Raw genomic sequence first — 13,795 nt, forward strand, 5'->3', positions numbered from 1 at the left:
AGAGAGAGGGACAGATAGGGACAGGCAGACAGGAAGGGAGAGAGATGAGAAGCATCAATTCTTCACTGCAGCACCTTAGTTGTTCATTGATTGCTTTTTCATCTGTGCCTTGACTGGGGACTACAGCAGACTGAGTGACCCCTTGTTCAAGCCAGCAACCATGGGGTCATGTCTATAATCCCATGCTCAAGCCAGTGACCCTGCGCTCAGGCCAGCAACCTCAGGGTTTTGAACCTGGGTCCTCTGCATCACAGGCCAATGCTCTATCCACGGCGCCACCCCCTGATTAGGCTACTGTTCAAGTTTTAATATTTTATCCCATTTTGAAGTATGGATCTGGAAGGGTTCAGAACAATCTCCCTCAAATGTGCCACTTTGGCATGTGGACTGTTTTGAGCTAAAGATAATCATGGCCCAAAAAGACTCAGGAAGAGCTTACTCTCTCCCCTTTAATTGCCTAAGAGAATTTCGACAAGAGGGTCTAGCCCAGGAAGAAAAGCACCACCAGAGATACTACAAGGAATATAGGCTGGGGTGCTGGGCTGGGAGGACCTCTACCGGGCACAGCAATCAAAGTCCTCTCTGTGTCCATTTCTCTGCATGGCAATGTAAACACTGTTTATCAAACATTCGCTCTTCCCAACTTCCTGTGAATAGTTCCCTCCCCCTCTCCTTTCCTCAGAATGGCACATAAGCCTTTCTTGGCCTGCATGCCTGTGGGTCTCATATTCTTATTGGGCCCTTTGTATGTACGTACTTAAATTTGTTTTTCTCCTGTTAATCTGTGAGGTGTTAATTTGATTTTTAGAGTAGCCAAGGAACCTATAGGGTAGAAGGAAATTATTTTCTCCCCACAGATCCCATTACTTGTTTAACAACAGAATGTGTGCCAAAACTTAGATGATATCTTCAACTATAATGTATTTAAATTTTGCAAGATAGACATATTCAATTAAAAAAAATCTAAAGGAAGTACTGAACTAATGAATAGTGAAATAATATTAATACAAAAGACTTCCTCCATGGTAGATACTTTGTTATACCCTAAAAATGAAAACAGAATCACCTCAGAATCTGCCTCCCATACAACTATCTTCAAAGTTCAGTTCAGACAACCTTGTGAGTATTTAAAGCAAGTTCTTCTGACTAGTCTGAATTCCTAACAGCACACCACTGATCAAATAAAGCAAAAAGCAATGAAGTAGACAGGAAGCTAAGTAACAAGAAAGTGCATATAAAATCCCACAAGAAAAAAAATTTTTTTCATTTAAAACCATTTTGCCATGGTTTGCACACAGGTTAAATAACAGCTGGCTTCCTCTCTCCGTCCCTGTAATTACTCATGTACCCTGTCCCCAACCACTGGGGACACAGTTCAAATAACAAATCTTTAAGAATATCTGTTAAGCACTATGATAAGTGAAAAAGTGGAAGAGATGGAGATCCGTACACTGAAGGGCTTCTGCCCTCCATACAGAACACTCTGGGCACCCAAGCAGAAGGAGGCTGGGCGAGAGGAAGCTGTCCTGGAAGGGGTGGCACTACAGCTGGGCCAAGACGCATGGCGTCTCACCACACTGAAAAGGACAAGGAAACGTGCCAAGTGCAGAGAATGGTGAGAACTCTGGAGTGCGCCATCCAGGGAGCTTGCTAAAACTCACACCCTGGGCCTATCCCTCAATTCCTGACTTCAGCAGGGCCTAAGTATTTGCGTTCATACCCAGTTACCAGGTAATGCTGATGATGCTGGTACTGATGCTCTTGGCCCACGGACCATACTTTGAAAATGACTTAGGATATGAAAAGTGTTTCCATTGCATCCACTTATTTTTTTTTTTAGGTGGGCTGAAACTTAAAAGATCATGACAATTGGGATAAAAATGATCAATGTTAATGTATAAAAGAATTAGAGGGTCTAACAATTTTTTATGTAAAGTATATTAAGATACGATATACGATATTTTTTAAATTGTTGAACTCAAGGCATTTTAAACAAAGTTTAAAGCTTTCATAAACTATCTTAAATTTACTTTTAAACACTCGAATGCTTTATACTACTTCACACCTCCTAGGATGGCTATAATCAAAAATGGAAAGTAGGCATCAGAAATCAGAACCCACCCACGGTGCTGGTGGAAATGTAAAATGGTTCAGCCACTGTGGAAAGTCTGAGAGGTCCTCAAAATGCTAAATATAAAATCACTATCTGATGTAGCAATACCAGGCCTAGGTGTAGACCCAAAGGAATGGGAAGCAGAGCCTCCAACAGTGGCTTCTATCCTGACCTTTAAAGCATGTCACAGCCAGAGAGTTTGTGTCCCCGCAAAATTCACTTGACGAAATGCTAGAGCCCAACGTGATAGTGTCAGAAGGTGGGGGAGTAGGGCAGTGAGCACGGTGCCCTCAGGAACGGATCAGTGCTCTGTCTATCGCGTCCCCACGGAGTATCAGAAGGTGGGGGAGTAGGGCAGTGAGCACGGTGCCCTCAGGAACGGATCAGTGCTCTGTCTATCGCGTCCCCACGGAGTGTCAGAAGGTGGGGGAGTAGGGCAGTGGGCACGGTGCCCTCAGGAACGAATCGGTGCTCTGTCTAACCCGTCCCCACAGAGTGTCAGAAGGTGGGGGAGTAGGGCAGTGGGCACGGTGCCCTCAGGAACGAATCGGTGCTCTGTCTAACCCGTCCCCACAGAGTGTCAGAAGGTGGGGGAGTAGGGCAGTGGGCACGGTGCCCTCAGGAACGGATCGGTGCTCTGTCTAACCCGTCCCCACAGAGTGTCAGAAGGTGGGGGAGTAGGGCAGTGGGCACGGTGCCCTCAGGAACGGATCGGTGCTCTGTCTAACCCGTCCCCACAGAGTGTCAGAAGGTGGGGGAGTAGGGCAGTGAGCACGGTGCCCTCAGGAACGGATCGGTGCTCTAACGCGTCCCCACGGAACTCCCGAACCACCTCTGCTAGATGAGGACACAATGAGAAGTCTGAGAGGAGAAGAGGGTCCCACCTGACCATGTCGGCTCCTGATCTTGGATTTCCAGCCTCCAGAACTGTGAGCAATAAATTTCTGTTTATAACCCACCCAATTTGTGGTATTTTGTTATGCAGCCCAATGGGAAAAGACACTGCAACATTATCCGTAACACCCCAAAAGTAGGACAACCCAAGTGTTCGGCAGCAGACAAGTGGATAAATGAAATGTAGCATATACATACATCAGAATGTTAGTCATGAAAAGACATGAAGTTCTGACACAAACTACAAATGGACGAACCCTGGAAAAACATTATACCAAGTGACAAGAGCATAACACAGAGGAAAAATATTGCATAGTCTTGTACGATATGTCTAGAATAGGCAAATTCATAGGAACAGAAAGAAATAGGTCAGAGATTATGAGGATTTAGAGTGAGTTATTGTTTAATGGTTAGAGTTTATATTTGGGCTGATGAAAACCTTTTTGAAATAGATAGTAGTGATGGTTGCAAAACATGATGAGTGTAATGAATGCTACTGAATTAGAGACTTAAAAATGGTTAAAATGGCAAATTTTATATATATTCCAAAAAAATTATATGGCTTACTCTCAATTATTTGTTCGAAAAGCTCCCTGGAGAATAAATTGCTGCCATCAGTCAGTAGTCTGGTTTCAGTTTAACTGAACCTTTACATGACATGTCATATTGGTCCTGTTTTATCTACAGTGTTTATATGCTTAGAAAACCCACCTATGGGAGATTAGGCCAACAGTTTAACCGAATTAATCAAATCCGCTATGAAAGACAGAATTACATAGTTACAAAACCTAGCTCATGAATCAAAGACCAAGAAGGTATAAGAATGCTGGATAAGTAGTCTTGTTTCAAGAAAAGTTGTCTAATTTCATTTTCTCTACCACATATGGAAAATAAACTGCCTGGTGAAAGCACATGAAGGTCTGATAAACAGACTGATATAACTGCCCATAAAACTATATTAGCCTCAAATTACAAAATGAGCCCCTGGCCGGTTGGCTCAGTGGTAGAACATCGGCCCAGCATGTGGAAGTTCCAGGTTCTATTCCGGAGTAGGGCACACAGGAGAAGCAACCATCTGCTTCCCCACCCCCTCTCCTCCTCTCTCTCTCTTTCTCTCTCTTCTCCTCTCATAGCCATGGCTCAAAAGGTTTGAACAAGTTGGTCCCGGGCTTGAGGCTAGCTCCATGGCCACACATCAGGCACTAAAATAGCTTGGTTGCCAAGCAATGGAGCAACACCCCAGACGGGCAGAGTATTGCCCAGAGGAACTGCCAGGTGGATCCCAGTCAGGGCACATGCAGGAGTCTGTCTCTCTGCCTCCCTGACTCCCACTTAATAAAAAAAAAAAAAAAATTGAGGCCTGACTATATAGGAAATTTACCATAAGCTCTGCTTCTGATACACCCTCCTACTTCACTACCTTTGATTCTACGACCTCTAACCTATCTTAAACGATGCTGGCTCCAATTTCCTCCCTGGAAACTGCGCTCCCTGAGGGCAGCTGTGCGGGGCCTGCACTCTGCACCCCCAGCCCTGGTGCACACTGAACCCATCAGTACTAGTGAAGTTTCTAAGTGTAGCATGCGTTATATGAGGAGGGTAAGGGTCACTCAAGTTTATGAATCTAAAAATATTTCTACCCCTAATATATAAAGTTGGTGTCTGTTAATATGACCTTAAAATCCTAACCAGTTCATTTTTTACACAACAGATTAAATTATCCTATCATGTGACCCTTACAGAACCATGTTGGAAGAAAACTATGCAGATTCACTTGCAAAAAAAAAAAAAAAATAACAAGCTCTTCTTTGTGCTTAAATTAAAGCAATAACGTAATGATAGAAAAGAACTCCATTCTGAGGTTCAGACACTGCTGCTCCAAACTTCTCGCATCTGTGAGAACACCAAAGATAGGCATGTGAGCCCAGGACACTTAATGAGCTTATGAATTATTATTTAGAGGGAGGGAGATGAAGATCATTTAGGAAACAGCTGTGACGTCTGATAGCTGTAAGCATAACATTTTAGCCTCTAGGCAATAGTTGCTTATAAAAACCCTAACAACTTGATACCACTGTGTTAGAAAAAGCATTAAGATGTACTTTTTCAGTAGCAAAACTCAATGTTTCTTAACATTATGCAGTAAAATGTTGCTGAGTCACCATTTTTTGACCCTAAAAATCATAATGTATGTCATAAATCACCTTCTTGATACTAATATGTCGATAAAGCCACAGGAAAGAAGTATGCCAGTGGCCATGTGAGTTCGGAAGAGGGCCAGTGCCTTGGATGAGACCATGATCCCGACTGACACCTTGACTGCTGCCTGGTGAACCTCTAAGCAGAGAACCCAGCCACACAAGACAGAGAGCTGTGAGACAATAAATATATGTGGTTAAAAACCACGAAGTTTGTGGTAATTTGTGCAGTTATAGAAAACTAACACAGTCACCCAAAGCACCTTTGCATGCTCCCCAAAGTTGAACCTGACATTACATAACATCTTATTGAAGTGATTCATTTCAATAGGGTGAAAAATGTGATATACTCTGGTTGTATGATCTTGACTATGAAATGTTTGACCCTAGATGAGGGAATAGCCAACAATGTGTGTGTAGGTATGTGTATATCTATGCTACTGAGACTTCAGCAATCTTACAATACTTTCTGACTCACAGCCGGAATTTTACCTAGAGGACATCTTGACCGTTATCTGATGCAAGCACCTCAGTTCAGATGAGCGGCTGATGCAGTGCAGACTTGTGGGGCTCACAGAGCTAACAATCAGTGGTGGAAGAGTGAGAGCCCAGGTCCCCAGCGCACTGAGCTGTCCCCACAGCAGTCGGTTAGGGGTCCCCACTTACAGACAGTAGTAGAGAGGGAACAATATCACATCTCTCTCCTACTGCATTAAAATGCCTGCAAAATAAATACTGCATGCTTTAGAAAAATAGGCTAGAAAGGCAGGTCCTGGGAAAGATCCTAACACTAAGAGGAGCACTAAAGGTGTCAACGGTGATGGGAGCACAACTACTACTACGTTACATCTTCCCCATCTTCACAACAGCTATCTTCAACAAGGACAATCTGCCATCCAGAGGACATCCGGTTGTCACTACCACGACAGGAGGATAAGAGTTTCTGGCATCCAGTACAGAGAGGCCATGGATACTGCTAAACATCCCAGAATACACAGGACAGCCACCACAGCACAGAATTATCAGGCCCACAATGTCAACAGTGCTGAGGTTGAGAAAGCCAGCTATAAAAAATCTTAGTTGTCCCTCATTATCCCTGCTGACCCCTTAGCACTGACAATTTGCACTGTGACTAGTCCCAACTGTGCTCTCTTACACACTCAGAAGGCAAAGCTCTCCCATATCCCAATTTTCTTTGGTTTGGGCTTTAATCACTTTCTCTGACTTGAATTTTAAACAAAGGCTAAATTTTCAACCCCTATTTTCAGCAAATTGCACCCTGCTTAGATAGCACAGACCATCTGTACAGCTCACTGTTCCTTCTAATAGACAAAACCAGAATACTGTCGTGTGTGCTGGATTTAAACAAATCTGTTTTATACACTGATCAAAATCGGGCAGCCTATCAGTGAAGGACTAGCAGAACATGAATGTGCATAACACATTGAGAACCACTGCTTAGTCTAAACTGCTGGCAGCAAATAAATACTCCCTGACCCAAGTAAATGACACAAATGACTGACGTGGGAAGGCGGCAAAGCAATAGGAAGGGACAGAGACTCCAGTGACCTGGAGAGCACAGCTTCTGTCTGAAGAGCCAGCTGCTACTCAGTTCAAACCCACTGCTGAACTTGTATTTGGAACCACTCAATTCTAACATGTCAGCTTATAGTTTTATAAGACGTTATGGGTCAAACATTCTGAACCACCTCTTTCAAGTTTATGGTCTAGAAATTATAATAAAGGTAAATAAAGGGGCTCCAAATAGACCGAATTCATAGTATGCTCATGACATCAGATGGACTACTAGGGACACTCAGAACGAAGCTATATGATAAGGATCTTGGATGAGGCCAACAAGCTTCAGGGTGGTCTAGTAATGACAATATCGTAGCAAAGACAATAAATAACAGCAAACACTCCAATAGGACCATATTTCAGGCACTGACCTAGGCACTTTGTATATAGGAGTGGGCAAAAGTAGGCTTACAGTTGTGAGTAGGCAAAATAGTTTATTCTTGTATCTTTATTGATTATTGTTATTTATTGTTATTACAACTGTAAACCTACTCTTGCCCACCACTGTATATGAACATATATAATCTTTCCAACAACTTTATGAAGCCCTCATCATACAGGATGAAGAAAATGAGATACATGAGATGAAATAACTTGCCTAAGGATACAGGACTAGTGAGTACTGGCGCTGAGACTTGAACCCAGTGGGCACGGCTACCTTCACAGGCCGTGCTGCCAGCCACCAGCTTGCCCGACTCTCAAGTCTGTGTCTGTAGGCATCAAGTGCCATCTCTCTCACCATCTGTAACTAGAGAGAAAATATGTTCCATCAATCTAAGTTCTTCACAGCAACACTTCGATAAGAAAAGGCTAAAAGAGTACTCAGCGTACTCTTGTCTAAATATGTATTGAAGTGTTAGCATTTTTAAAAAAATAAAACCCTGGCCAGTTGGCTCAGTGGTAGAGCGTCGGCCTGGCGTGCGGGGGACCCGGGTTCAATTCCCAGCCAGGGTACATGGGAGAAGCGCCCATTTGCTTCTCCACTCCCCACCCCCCCTCCTTCCTCTCTCTCTCTTCCCCTCCCGCAGCCAAGGCTCCATTGGAGCAAAGATGGCCCGGGCGCTGGGGATGGCTCCTTGGCCTCTGCCCCAGGTGCTAGAGTGGCTCTGGTCACGGCAGAGTGACGCCCCGGAGGGGCAGAGCATCGCCCCCTGGTGGGCAGAGCGTCACCCCTGGTGGGCGTGCCGGGTGGATCCCGGTCGGGCGCATGCGGGAGTCTGTCTGACTGTCTCTCCCCGTTTCCAGCTTCAGAGAAATACAAAAAAATAAATAAATAAAATACATAAAAAAATAAAAATGTTAACCCTCTGCTCTCTAAATTCATGTTGACCTAGCAGAATTTAGTGCTTCTTGTTTAGCTGAAGTTTAACTTTCCTAAGGATAGTTTAGGTCAGGGGTCCCCAAACTACGGCCCGCGGGCCACATGCGGCCCCCTGAGGCCATTTATCCGGCCCCCGCTGCACTTCCAGAAGGGGCACCTCTTTCATTGGTGGTCAATGAAAGGAGCACATTGACCATCTCATTAGCCAAAAGCAGGCCCATAGTTCCCATTGAAATACTGGTCAGTTTCTTGATTTAAATTTACTTGTTTTTTATTTTAAATATTGTATTTGTTCCCATTTTGTTTTTTTACTTTAAAAGAAGATATGTGCAGTGTGCATAGGGATTTGTTGATAGTTTTTTTTATAGTCCGGCCCTCCAATGGTCTGAGGGACAGTGAACTGGCCCCCTGTGTAAAAAGTTTGGGGACCCCTGGTTTAGGTTCTGCTTAAGAAAGAATACTGACCACCAGGGACACGTGTCACTCTCTCTTGCATTTAAGTAAAAAGGCATACAAGAATTGGCCGTGCCCTCTGACTATAGTGGGAAGAACTATGGAGGAAATTCTAAAATTCACCAACAGTTTATGGTATGAAGTTGCCCTACACATGGCGATTGTGGCAACACTATACATGGCAGCATCGTTACTAAAATTCCTTTAAATGTCTGTATTCGAAATCAATATTGACTTAGCAAACAAAATTACACTTCAGAGCAACTTGTATGTAAATTAACTTAATTTCACTTCATTTAAAAATAAGAGCCTGTGCAATAATAATAAATTCAGGGAAACTGGAAATTTTGAGTTGAATTTAAAAAAGAAAATACAATTTTCACCTTTAATAGAATCTCTATTTTCTGTTCTTCATGAACCCTATTTTCCATTTCAGAATCAAAGACTCTAAGGAAAAGAGTTCTGCATTTCATTCTTGCTGATAAAAAACTGATTCAATACTATAAAAATGTATAGAATTTATTTAGAGATGAAAAGAAACTTCAAGTATTTTACATGTCATCACTGCTAAATCTCCTTAGAAATTCAAACAAAAATTTCATTTGAAAATAGGAGAGTGACGTCAGAGAAATGGTGGTGTGAGAGATATTCCCAATCTCTCCTCTTGAAATGTCAACAAATTCTATAACTATACACAGAGAAAAAACCCTGGATGATCCTGAAATATCCACACACCAGATAGACAAAGGTATGATTCCACAAAAAGGCGGGCCAAAGACAGCATCTGCTAACAGAAGAAAATAGTATCTGCTAACAGAAGGAAATATGCCAGAGGACTGAGTTCTTCACTTTCCCACAGACCTGAGGGAGGGAGGCTCTGTTGGTGCAGGCTTTGTCTCAGACCTGGAGATGGGAGAAGAGGAGAGTCTGGGGGGAAGAAGGTGAGATAGGGGTGACAACCAAGAACGGGGTGCAGGGCCATTTCTGCATCTGCTGTACCTGTGATAGCAGGTGTGGGTGACTGCAGGCACTAGCTGCACACAAAGCCTGTGGCGCGCTCCCAAGAACTGTGTGCCAATAGTTTGTGGAGATCGGCCCACAGGGGACTGGGGCACACTTGATCTGCCCGCCTCACCAGCAGAGTTTAGCCTTGTGGCACCAGATGTCCCTGATCTGGGATCTGTGCCCCACTAGCTCAAAGCTAGGGCACCAGGCTTGCCTGGAAGTGGAGTTGAGTGTGTGTGGGCAGGACTCCCCATGGACAATCTCTGAGGCAACTGCTCCAGAAGCTGGACACTGGCTTGAGTGGCGCAGCCCTGTCCAAGGCTACACTGTGACAAAGTGCTTACACGAACGTATCGGAGGAGGGACTGGACTGTGTCACCCCAGCCTCCCATCCGCATTGCTCCCCTTGCTGTGCTAACAGTGGCGGTGGTGGAATCCTCTCAGCTGGATCTCCAGGCTGCTCTCACCTAGGAGAGGTGGGGGTGCCCTGGTGCTAGATCCCCTGCTCAGTTTGGATATGGGAGAGAGCCTCGGAGGATCCCTGGTTGGCCATTGCTAGAGCCATAAAATTGCAAAGCCCTAACAAGCCCCTACCAATGCGAGGGCCCAGCCTGCATGATTACCATAGTGATCCTCAGCAGAGCTCCACCCAAGAATCTTGCAGAGGCAAACCTTGTACTACAGCACCTCCAACCGGAAAAAGGAGTGAGTTACCTCTCAAGACTGGAAAAAAAAATGTTTTTTTCTCTTTTTCTGCTTTATCCTACTTTTTCTTCTTTCCTTTTTCTTCTTTCTTCTTTTGCCATGTGAACTTCATTATCCTTAGTTATATTTTTTATTCTTGATACTTTCTCTTCTTTTTTTCCCTCTCCTCCTTCTATCCCTTCTATCACCTTTTATTTTCTTTTCCTTTTTTTCTCTTTTTCTCCCCCTCTCACCTGATTATCATTTTTCATTAAATTATTATATTTTAGACTCATACTTCTTTTCTTGGCATTTGGCTTTTTTACTTCATTTTTTCTGCTTTTTAAAAATTTCTTTCTCAGTTTCTGCTTTTTATTATCTATAGTTTTTGTTCTATTTATCATTACTTATAGAATATTCATTTTAATGTATTTCTTTCATTATTATTTTTCAGTTATCTCTTGTTAGGGTTATTCACAATGCCAGTCACAAGTGCCATCAAGGAAAAAGAAATCAAATATAGATATACAAGACAGAGACGTAGCTCTCTGTCTTGATGAAAAATCTCCAGAAAAAAAATCTCAATGACATGGAAGCCTAGGAGCTTAATAACAGAGAATTAAAAATTGAAGTTCTAAATATACTCAATAAGATACAAGAAAACACTGAAAGGCAATTTATTGAGCTCAAACAACAACTGGATGAACAAAAAGAGTACTTCACCAAGAAAACTGAAAGTATAAAAAAGAACCAAACAGAGATGAAAAACTCAACATGTGAACTAAAAAATGAGGTAACAAGCTTAGCCAAGAGAACAGGCCAGATAGATGAGAGAATCAGTGACATTGAAGACCGGCAACTAGAGATACTACAGAAAGAAGAAGAGAGAGACTCACAAATTTAAAAAAAAAAATGAGAAAGCCAAACAAGAACTGTCTGAATCCATCAGAAAGAACAATATAAAAATAATGGGTATATTAGAAGAAGAGAGGGAAAAGGGAATGGAGAACATATTGAAACAAATAATCAATAAGAACTTCTCAAGTCTGTGGAAAGAGTCAGAGCCTCAAATCCAAATAACAAACAGAACACCAAGTTACCTCAACCCAAATAGACCTACTCCAAGACATATCATAATGAAATTATCACAAATCAATGACAAAGAAAGAATCCTTAAGGCAGCTAGGGAGAAGAAGAATATAACATATAAAGGAAGGCCCATTAGACTATCATCAGATTTCTTAGCATAAAATCTATAAGCCAGAAGAGAGTGGACCCCAACATTTAAAGTACTGAAAGAGAGGAACTACCAGCCAAGAATACTATGGCCATCAAAGCTACCCTTCGAATGTGAAGGGAAAATGAAAATATTTACAGATATACAGAAGCTGAGAAAATTTATCACCAGAAAACCCCCACTAAAGAAAATACTAAAGATGGTTATCCGACCAGATATAAAGAACAAAACAAAACTAAAAGAAAAATTTTGATAGAGTGACGTCACGGAAATGGCGCCGTGAGAAGCGCGTCCGACAGCTCTCCCCTAAATCACAACAAATTTATCAACTAGAAACAGAAAAATTTATCCTCGGAGCATTCCGGAGTTCCACACAAACTGAAAGCAAAAGGACTGTTATCACTTGAATCTGAGAGACGAGGGTGTGGAGGAAGCTACCACAGCGACGCTCATTCAAGCCGCCAGGGAGTGCGCCCGCGTGCTATCAATAAGACCACCCTCAGATGCCGATAAGAAAGAGGAAATCGAATATTATGGATACAAAAGAAAGAGAGGTAACACAAATAGATGTGGAAAAATCTATGGAGAAAAGACTTAACATATTGGAAGCCTTGGAGCTAAATGACAGAGAATTTAAACTAGAAATCTTAAAAATACTCAGAGATATACAAGAAAACACAGAAAGGCAATATAGGGAGATCAGAAAACAACTCAATGAACACAAAGAATATATTACCAAGGAAATTGAAACTATAAAAACAAATCAAACAGAAATGAAAAACTCAATTCACGAGCTGAAAAACGAGGTAACAAGCTTAGCTAACAGAACAGCCCAGATTGAAGATAGGATTAGTGAAATAGAAGACAAACAACTTGAGGCACAACAGAGAGAAGAAGAAAGAGACTCAAGAATAATAAAAAATGAGAAAGCCCTACAGGAATTGTCTGACTCCATCAGAAAGAATAACATAAGAATAATAGGTATATCAGAGGGAGAAGAGAAAGAAAATGGAATGGAGAATATACTCAAACAAATAATAGACGAGAACTTCCCAAGCCTGTGGAAGGAACTAAAGCCTCAAATTCAAGAAGCAAACAGAACACCAAGTTTTCTTAACCCCAACAAACCCACTCCAAGGCACATCATAATAAAGATGACACAAACCAATGACAAAGAAAAAATTCTCAAGGCAGCCAGGGAAAAGAAGAGTACAACATATAAAGGAAGGCCTATTAGATTATCAACAGATTTCTCAGCAGAAACTCTACAAGCTAGAAGAGAGTGGACCCCAATATTTAAAGCCCTGAAAGAGAGGAACTTTCAGCCAAGAATACTATACCCATCAAAGCTATCCTTCAAGTATGAAGGAGATATAAAAACATTCACAAATACAGAAAAGATGAGAGAATTTATCAACAGAAAGCCCCCACTCCAGGAAATACTAAGGGGGGTTTTCCAACCAGATTCAAAGAACAAAAGAAAACAACACCACAAGTAACAGCTCCACCAAGAACACAATAAAACCAAACTTAAACTGTGACAACAAAGGAAAAAAAGGGGGGAGAGGATGGAGATTAACAGTAGCAAAGGATGATAAAGTGCAGAAATACTTATAAGATAGGGTACTACAAAGAATATGGTAGGTACCCTTTTCATTACTTAATGGTAACCACCCTTAAAAAAACCACCACAAAAACACTTGACTTTAAAAAGGTAGCAACAGAGGAAAGAAGTATGGAACACAAACAAACAAAAACAAATGATAGAAAAACAAAAGAGAAGAATCAAACTAGATACAAAACTAACAGAAAGCAATTTATAAAATGGCAGTAGGGAACCCACAAGTGTCAATAATTACACTAAATGTAAATGGATTAAACTTACCAATAAAAAGACACAGAGTAGCAGAATGGATTAAAAAAAGAAAATCCAACTATATGCTGCCTACAAGAAACACATCTAAGCAACAAGGATAAAAACAAATTCAAAGTGAAAGGCTGGAAAACAATACTCCAAGCAAACAACACCCAAAAAAAAGCAGGTGTAGCAATACTCATATCTAATAATGCTGACTACAAGACAGAAAAAGTACTCAGAGACAAAAATGGTCATTTCATAATGATTAAGGGGAAGTTGAATCAAGAAGACATAACAATCCTTAATATATATGCACCAAACAAAGGAGCACCAAAATATATAAGACAGCTACTTATTGACCTTAAAACAAAAACTAACAAAAATACAATCATACTTGGAGACCTCAATACACCGCTGACGGCTCTAGATCGGTCATCCAAACAGAGAATCAATA

The 13,795-nt window shown here is 41.8% G+C and overlaps 1 protein-coding gene across 3 annotated transcripts in view; it reads right to left on the reverse strand.

The window, feature by feature from the left end:
* SLC25A26 (solute carrier family 25 member 26) overlaps nt 1–13,795 on the reverse strand; it is a 223,078-nt gene that overhangs the window by 106,135 nt on the left and 103,148 nt on the right. The window lies entirely within an intron of this gene.

Source organism: Saccopteryx bilineata, chromosome 10, assembly GCF_036850765.1.
Source record: "Saccopteryx bilineata isolate mSacBil1 chromosome 10, mSacBil1_pri_phased_curated, whole genome shotgun sequence".
Taxonomy (NCBI): Eukaryota; Metazoa; Chordata; class Mammalia; order Chiroptera; family Emballonuridae; genus Saccopteryx; species Saccopteryx bilineata.